The sequence below is a fragment of the Arvicola amphibius genome, chromosome 1 (assembly GCF_903992535.2).
Source record: "Arvicola amphibius chromosome 1, mArvAmp1.2, whole genome shotgun sequence".
Classification (NCBI taxonomy): Eukaryota; Metazoa; Chordata; class Mammalia; order Rodentia; family Cricetidae; genus Arvicola; species Arvicola amphibius.
The window spans coordinates 128,426,192-128,435,205 of record NC_052047.1 but is presented as its reverse complement, the minus strand read 5'-3'; the positions used below and the strand labels follow the sequence as shown (position 1 = coordinate 128,435,205).

The 9,014-nt window shown below is 46.1% G+C and overlaps 1 pseudogene; it reads right to left on the bottom strand.

Annotated features, from left to right (window-relative positions):
- Positions 1-4,812: 4,812 nt before the first annotated feature.
- Positions 4,813-5,229, bottom strand: LOC119807519 (annotated as a pseudogene).
- Positions 5,230-9,014: the final 3,785 nt, after the last annotated feature.

The following is a 9,014-nucleotide window of genomic DNA, read 5'->3' as shown; positions in this document are numbered from 1 at the left end:
GACACGCATTGTCCATTTGTCCAACTGAGGACAGTGGGCGCTCCTGTAACGCACTTAGTAGCTGGCTCAGTTTGAGACCGACTCTGGTGTACTTCAGTTCTTGGCAGGATGCGGGATTTCAAGAAGCCTTTGGCAGTCTTGGAAGGTAACCTGTGGACAAGGGCATTTTGCGGATTATGTAAGTAGCATCTTGTAATTTACCTAAGAATTTGCTATCTTTTGCTTTCTGTTTTTGAGACTGGTTTCTCTATGTAGTTATGGCTGTCCAACTCGCTCTGTAGACCAGGCTGGCCTTGAACTCAGAGATCCACCTGCCTATGGGGTGTACCACCATCACCTGGGTCCTCTCTCTCTCTCTCTCTCTCTCTCTCTCTCTCTCTCTCTCTCTCTTTGAGATGGGATCTTTCCAGGAAGCCCAGACTGTTCTCAGCTGATGGGTATTTAGAGGCTGTCTGCTGTCTCCCAAGATGAGGGGACCTTGGGTGCTGCAGGGATAGTGTTCTCCTTACTTCCTTGTTCACTGTAGGACCAGGCTTCTGACCTCCTGCAGGAGCCCTGCCTGCTGCCACTGTCTCTGCCCTCAGTCCTAAATTCACAGCAGGTGTGAGAAGCCACTCCCAGGTGGGGGAGGGGTGGGAACAAGCAGCCCTGGGGAAGCGGGGAGCAGGGACAACTGGTGAGTCATGCGGGGGTAGGGGGGGAGAGGGGTAGCAGTACGAAGTGTCAGGGCATGCAGAAGCTAGTTGTGTGGGTGGCTGTGGAAGGCTGCAGAGACGCCCAGGCTCACAGGGAACACAGCCCATAATGGAGGGTTCAACAGAAGAGTCAACACATTGTAACTGTGTGACCTCCAGCAAGCAATTTACCTCCCCATACCTCAGTTTCTCCATCTGCAGTACCAGGCTAATCCCACATCATCTTCATCCCAGCCTGATTACCTCTGAGTACTAACCTACTTTCTCTATTAGATTTGGGGGTACCTCCTTCCTCCAGTTCATTCAGCAAAGCTCAGTTCCCTCCTGCTAGAGGTGGGGTGGGGACAAGCAGGACATGTCTATGGAGAATCTGCTCTGAGGCCTTTAACTTTTTAGAGCTCTGTATAGACCTCTTTTACAGCTGAGAGAACTAGCCCCTGCGGGTACCCGTTAGCCAGCACCATGGTGGAAAGCTGGCTTCAAATCCCGTTTGTCTTGCTGCCCCTAGAGTCTCTGTCTGTTGCCCACATAAATTCCAGAGTAAGGAAACACCAAGGTTTAAATGTGGGCACGTTTTCTACTGCAAGGAAGAAGAGAACAGAGATAAATCGCAAGCTGCACCCCAGGGGTCTGACTTCCTTGCAAGGAACCGCTGGAAACTGGCTCTGCCCTGGGCCAACAGGCCCCAGCTGTTAGGAGAAGGCAGTGGGCGTTGCACTTGCCTTGCCCCTGAGCTGTGGTGACAAGGATGAGAAAGTCATAAAACACCTGAGCTTGACCCTTGGCTCTTCATTTAGCTTGTGCTATATAACTTCTGTGCGTGTACGCGTGTGCTTGTGTGCGTGCATGCGTGCGTGCGTGCGTGCGTGCGTGTGTGTGTGTGTGTGTGTGTGTGTGTGTGTGCGTTTGCTTTTGGTCATGATTTTTTAAAAATTTACTTTTATTTATTTTGTTAACATTTTTTATTCTACATATCAGCCACAGTTTCCCCTCCCTCTTCTCTTCCCGTTCTCCCTCCCATAAATCCCCCCTCCCCATAGTTATAAAACCATCAGGTGAGTGTGGGGGCACATGCACTCCTTTGACCTCAGCACTCTGGAAGCATCGGAAGGTGGATCTCTTGTGTTTGAGGAGAGACTAGTCTACATAGCGAGTTACAGGTCAGGTAGGAATTGGCCTTAAAAAAATTGCTTATGGGGGTTGGAAAGATGGCTCAGTGGTTAAGAGCACTGACTGCTCTTCCGGAGGACCCAGGTTCAATTCCCAGCACCCACATGGCAGCTCACAACTGTAACACTCCAGTTCCAGGGGTCCTGACACCCTTACACAGACATACATGCAAGCAAAACACCAATGCATATAAAATAAAAATAAATAATTTAAAAATTACTTATAAAAGTAGCAGGCTTTGACGATTTAAAATCCCTTCAAATAAAGTGGTAAAAACAGGCTGAATGGTGGTGACACACGCCTTTAATCCCATCATTTGGGAGGCAGAGGGAGGTAGATCTCAAAGAGTTTGAGGCCAGCCTGGTCTACAAAGCGAGTTCCAGGACAGCCAAGACCGTTATACAGAGAAACCCTGTCTCGAAAAGGGATAAAAACAAAAGTAATGCCAGTTTGCAGTGGCACATGCCTTTAATCTCAGCACTCAGAAGGTAGAGGCAGGTGGGTCTATGAGGCCAACCTGATCTACAGAGAGAGAGTTCCAGGACAGCCAGGGCTACACAAAGAAACCCTATCTGGAAACTAAAACCAACCAAACAAAATGAAGGCAACAAACTTAGAACTTATATATGAGAGATCTGCTAAGGTTCTATGTGTAGGGACCACATCCCAGAGGAGGTGACATCCCCTCTGAGTTGTCCAGTGGAGAAAAGGAGGAAGGTATCCAGGATTATCTACAGTGCTCTAGGGTACAGCAGATGGTGGGAACTCTATTTTAGGGAGGCAGCATGATTTTTTTACTTTTAAATTTTATTTGTGTGTGTGTGTGTGTGAGAGAGAGAAAGAGAGAGAGACAGAGAGAGAGAGAGAGAGAGAGAGAAAGAAAGAGAGAAGGGAGAGAGGGAGAGGAAGAGAGAGAGAGAGAATGCATGTGTAAATTACAGATTGACATCAGTTCCTCAATTGTTTCTCTGCCTTAGTTCTCTGAGACAGGGTCTCTTAATGAACCTGGAGCCCACTGACTGAACAGACTAATTGTCTAGCAAGACTCAGGCATCCTCCTGTCTCTGTCATGTTATACATAATGTGATCTTAATATAAAAATCGATGCACACAGTGAACCAAGAAACAGACGACAAAAATCATACCAAACCAAAAAACAAACAAACAAAAACTAAGAAGCAGACCAGCTTCCCTCTATTCTCAGTGAAATGTTAGAAAACAGCCACCTGAGGCCGGTCGTGTTGGCACACAACTCTGATGGCCGCCCTGGGGAGACTGAAGCAGGTCTGCGTTCACCCTGAGTGACAGAGAGACTCTGTCTATGTATATAGTTTATACTTCCACCTAATACAAAAGTACTGCAGCGAAAGCTATGAGAAAGTACCTTACGACAAGTTGAAAGCCAAGCTGCACTTGGGCAGGCAAGTCGCTGTAGTCAGGACAGTCCTTACAGACTGAGAACTGTAAAACAGCTGAAAAAGGGAACCGGGTGTGAAAAAGCAGTTCACAAAGAGGCAAATTCCAGCAGCAAATAAACACAGGACAGACTCTCAACCTCACCAGTGGCCAGGGAATGCCAAACAAAGCACCCGAGAGGTGTGTGCAGTGTCCATCAGACAGAAGGACATGGCTCAGAAGTGGGGTCTATGGAGAGCCACAGCTTATATCGTCGGCAGAAATGCTGGGAAGTGTTGGATATAGGCCAGCGTGGCAGCATATGTTGTAATATTAGCAATAGGAAGCTTGGGAAGGAGGATTGAGATTTAAGGCTAGGCTGAGCTGTACAGAGAGACCCTGTCTCAAAAAATGCAACAAAAGATACAAACAACAACAAGAAACTCCCATTTGAAAAAAAAAAATGCGGTTAAGAGTACAGATGTAAAGTACAGACAGACAAGAAGCAAAGGCTGGAACAGGCATTTTGGGAACGGCTGACGAAAGGTTTTTGGCAAGCTTTCAGATAACCTATACAGCATCTGTTGGGAAAACACAGGAAAAAACGCAATCGATAAAAACTAGAGAAAACCGACAGAAGAGAAGCAGACAGTTCCTCTTAGGGTCTGTAGAGAGGAGGCTCCGCAGGGAGCATTCGGAGAGAGCTGCCCAGAACCACAGGTGTGGGGGCAGGCCGGGGCTTGGCTCACTGCACAGCAGGAGCCTAAGCAGAGAAATTTCTCGAGATGAAATTTGCAAACCACCTAATCTAACTGAACTGTCAAGAAATGATTTAAATAACTGGCAGGGAGTTTCAGGTTGAACTAGAAGTAAGCGCGTTACTTACTATTCGAAGGGAATTAAAAAAAAAAAAACAAACAAAACATCAATAAAAGTATCTCAAGACAGAATTGCTGCCAGGGTCTACTCTAAGGGTTGTCCTATGATAATTAAAAGCTTACCAGTTAGCTCTTTTTAATGGCGTCCCAGCATTTTCTTTGGACTTGACTGGCTCTATAATGGAGGTTCTTTGTACACAAAGCTATTTAGTGAGTGATCAGATTTTGGTGTAAGGCCTGCGTGGGTCCACACCGGGTCCTCTGCGTACATGTTGTGGCCCTTCGTTTGCTTGGTGTTTTTGTAGAACTTGGAACAGCGGGAGTGGGTGTATCTCTGACTCTTGCCTGCTCTTGGGGTTTCTTTCCTCCTATTGGGTTGCCTTGTTCAGCCGCGATATGAAGGTTTTTGTCTTACCGTATCTTGTTTTGTTGTGTTTGGTGGTTGTCCTCTTGGAGGCCTACTCCTTTCTGACAGGAAATGGAAGGGGCATGGATCTGAGGGAGAGGGGAGGTGGGGGGGGCTAGAAGGAGTGGCAGGAGGGAAACTGTGCTTGGGATGTATTGTATAAGAGAAGAATCTATTTTTTTCTGTTTTTAACTTGATGTTTGGTTTTTTTTTTTTGCAGTTTTTGTGGTTTTATTTAAACACAAATAAAACGTGCACGCGAGGCCATCTACTCATTCTCTTCGCTGCGCAGCCTGGCGTTGGGACTGGTGACTCTGATGGCCAGCCGCGCTGCTCTTTCTACGATGGCTTTTCGGTTCCTTGGAGGAAACATTGTGAGCAATCTCAGCACAGTAAGACTTGTTGCACATCAGCAGCACCTCCAGCTCTTGACGTTGTGGACCAGAAACTTCCGGAAGCCGCTAGCAGCATGTGCTTGGTTTTCTTGTTGCTCCCGTAACCAATGTTGGGGCATCAGGATCTGGCCCTTGAATCTTCTCCGCACCCTGTTGTCAGTACCTCTGGGTTTCCGCCAGTTCCGCTTAATCTTGACATATCGATTTGACTGGTGCCGGATGAACTTCTTGGTCCTCTTTTTGACGATCTTGGGCTTCACCAGAGGCCGGAGGGCAGCCATGATGCCGCAAAGGAGATGGCAGCCCACCTCGCAGGGTAGCGCCGAGGAAGAAGCTAACTTGATGTTTTTTATTGATTATTTGGAAATTTCACGCAATACTCCCTGCTCCTGTTTACTTCCCAGTCCTCCCAACATCCCCCCATTCTTTTATTTATTTATTTTTGTTTTGTTTTGTTTTTCGAGACAGGGTTTCTCTGTGGCTTTGGAGCCTGTCCTGGAGCTAGCTCTTGTAGACCAGGCTGGCCTCAAACTCACAGAGATCCACCTGCCTCTGCCTCCCAAGTGTTGGGATTAAAGGCGTGCACCACTACTGCCTGCTCCTCCCCCATTCTTATAATCTCCCCCAAAACAAAAGAAGAAAAAAATACTAAGTCAATTTGGTGTTGCACTTACTGGAGCATGCTCAAACTTCCAGGGCTCAACCTCTTAAAGATAACCGAAGAATCTATTTATACTACTACTATAGTAATAATATTACCAGTGTGGCGGGGGGAAGAAATTGCTAATCCCAAGAAAAATAAAATAGCACCAGAAAGGAAAGGCAGCTACCAATTTGTAAAACCTTTTAACATTGTCCATTGTGCTTCTTGGGCACACAAAATGCTACCTATCAAATGAAGTTTTCATTTTTTTCCAAATTGTTTTTTAACTCATAAATTTATTTCTTAATTTTTATTTTTGTTGTTGAGACAAGATCTCTTTACTCTATTTAGCCCTGGCTGTCCTGGAACTCATAGAGACCGGCCTGCCTCTGGTGTCTCGGTGCTGGGTGAGCAACTTCCACCCCCTCCCCCAAGACTTCTAACTAGCTCTTTGTACTTTTGGAAACTATCCGTTCACTCACCTACTTCTTGACCAGGTGATTATTTTGGTGTTTACGTTTGCGATTAGTCCTCTGTCTGGAAAGCATGGCTGTGAGGACCCCTCAGGACCTCTAAACAATGTAACGAGCCCCTTTCAGGCTGTCTCCTCTCTCTGCTAATCATTTTCTTCACTGAGCACGTTTCTCTCCCCCACCTTTCTCCTTTTATGTGAGAAGCTTTTGTTTACCTTGTATTTTTAAAATTATTACATTTATTTAGTGTGTGTGTGTGTGTGTGTGTGTGTGTGTGGTGTGTGTGGTAGTGGTGTGGTGTGTGTGTGTGGGTGTGTGGTATCTTGTGTGTGGTGTGTGGTGGTGTGTGTGGTGTGATGTGTGTGTGTGTGTGTGTGTGGTGTGTGTGTGTCTATGTGGTGTGTGGTGTGTGTGGTGTGTGTGTGTCTGTTGTGTGTGTGGTGTGTGTGGTGTATGTGTGTGTGGTGTGTGTGTGTGTGGTGTGTGTGTGTGTGGTGTGTGTGTGTGTGTGTGTGTGGTGTGTGTGTACACGCTGAGGCACAGGTATGAACGTCAGAGGATGACGATTCCTGACACCAGGTGGCTCTTGGTGAAGAAACTGGTAGCAAGTGCCTTTCCCTGCAGAGCCTGCTCACCTGCCCAAGAGAAGCTTTGAAATTCTATGCAGATGCTTGAGACGATTTTCTGTGCCATCGGATTCCCTTGGGAAAGGCCTTGCCTCTGCTTATGTCTTGAGATGTTTTCCTCTCAGGTTCAAAGTGTCAGTTCTTACATTAAAGTTTTGTTTCCTTTTGGTTTTTTTTTTTTTTTTTTTTTTTTTTTTTTTTTTATGTAAGGTGAGAAGTCTAGATCTAGCTTCACACTTTCCGTTGTGAAATCCAGTTTTCCCAGCTGTCTTACTCAGGCTTTCTATCGCCTGCAACTAAACAGCATGATCAAAAAGCAAAGCTGAAGCCGGGTGGTGGTGGCGCACGCCTTTAATCCCAGCACTCGGGAGGCAGAGGCAGGTGGATCTCTGAGTTCGAGGCCAGCCTGGTCTACAAGAGCCTAGTTCAGGACAGGCTCTAGAAAACTACAGGGAAACCTTGTCTCGAAAAAAGAAAAAAGAAAAACAAACAACAACAACAACCAAAAGCAAGCTGACAAGACAGAGTGTCATTTGACTTACACTTCCATATGACATTCAGCACCGAGGGAAGCCAGGACAGAAACAACTCAAACGGGGCCAGGTTCTAGAGGCAGGAGCTGATGCAGAGGTCATGGAGGGTTGCTTGTTTCTCTGGCTTCCTCATCCTGCTTTATATAGAACCCAGGATCACCAGCCCAGGGATGGTACCACCACCATTGGCTAGGCCCTCCCCCACCTATCACTAATTGAGAAAATGCCTTACAGCTGGATCTCATGGAGGCTTTTCCTAAACTGAGGCTCCTTCCTCCCTGGATGTTGGGAAATTTTTAGCTCAGGCCCCATTCCAAACCCCACCAGGAAAGATGTTCAGCTGGGAGCTCCGTCCCACTCCTTCCATTTCAAACTCCTTCTTCTCAGAAAGCCCACCATTGGCGGCTCCTCCCCTGGAGCTACTTAAAAACCACACCTACAGAGTATTTAAGGCCCTTCCTTGGGAGCACCAACCTGATTTCTCTCCTGCTTTCATCCCCTCCCCCAGAATCCCCTGGGAGTTGCTTTGCTCAAATTAAACCTGGTCTTATGAACTTATGAATTCGGCTTGATTTGGCTTATTGCATTGGCGGAGAAACCTACAACCGGGGCTTTCAAACATTTATCACATTTGACTCCAGCTTGTGTCAAACACATCACTATTAACCCATAACCCTTCCTTTCTTGTGTGTGACCTGCATGGCAACCATTGCTGCTTGACAAAGTTCCGGCATTTTGACGCTCAGACCACACTTCTCCAGAGCTGTTTAACTTTCATTTCTATTGGTTCTCACTATCAAGGCCTTTCCCTTTGGGAAACTGTGTGCAGGTTTTGATAAAGGATGAAAATATACACAATGGTAGCATCCCTAAACAAAAGAATTCTTTGGAAAAAAAAAAACCCTACTACTATAGAACATCCCATTGTGCCCTCCTAATTGCACCAAGAATAGGAGAGTTAGAGATTTACTAGACACTTCTGATCCCAAGGATGAAACTCCTAAAATAAACATTAGATGGAAGAGTTGAGTTAAATACAGAGAAATCAGAACGGTGCAGTACAATGGGAAAGAGTAGGACGTCAGACTTTCCCTGTCTGGAGCGTTGTGAGGGGAACAGGTCTATTTAGTAAGCCTAAGACACAAAGGGACACATTTAGGGAATAGCTCAGTGCTTATCCCCTTGAAGAATAAAAATTGCTCTTAAGTTGTAGTAGTACATATAGCGTCTGGTCCCCAGATGTCCTCCTTTTCCTAAGGTCAGGCATTTAGAAAAGGGCTCCATTCCCTGGAGAGGGATTTAAGGAAAGTTCCTGGTTACTAACACAGTCATTCTCATCTCTAGCAGGAGGGACTTTGGTCCCTTCCATTAACAGACAACCGGAGCCTATTGCCAAGGTCAATGCTGGATTCCTCAACCTGGATCCTAAGCCACACCCCAGCTCACACGCCCCTTGTCTCCAGTTTAATCCTACGTGCAATAAAAGATGTAGTCTTTTTCAATAAACTCACTGGCAAAGCCATCCCGAGTCACTCCAGATTTGTGCTTGGTTCCTCCCCCAAGCGCCCCCACTGCCAACTCCATAACAACCTCCTTGGGACCTGAAACCCCAGCTGAGCAGGGCTTCTGGCAACTGCATTATCCCAAGATCTCACATTAAAATCATAAATAAATTTAAAAGTCCCACAGTCTTTATAACTTCAAAAACACATTAAGGGTTTCAGTCTCTTTAAAAAATAGGCCAGTCTCTTATTAAAAGTTCAAGTCTTTTATCTGTGGGCTTCTTTAAAAAAAATCAAA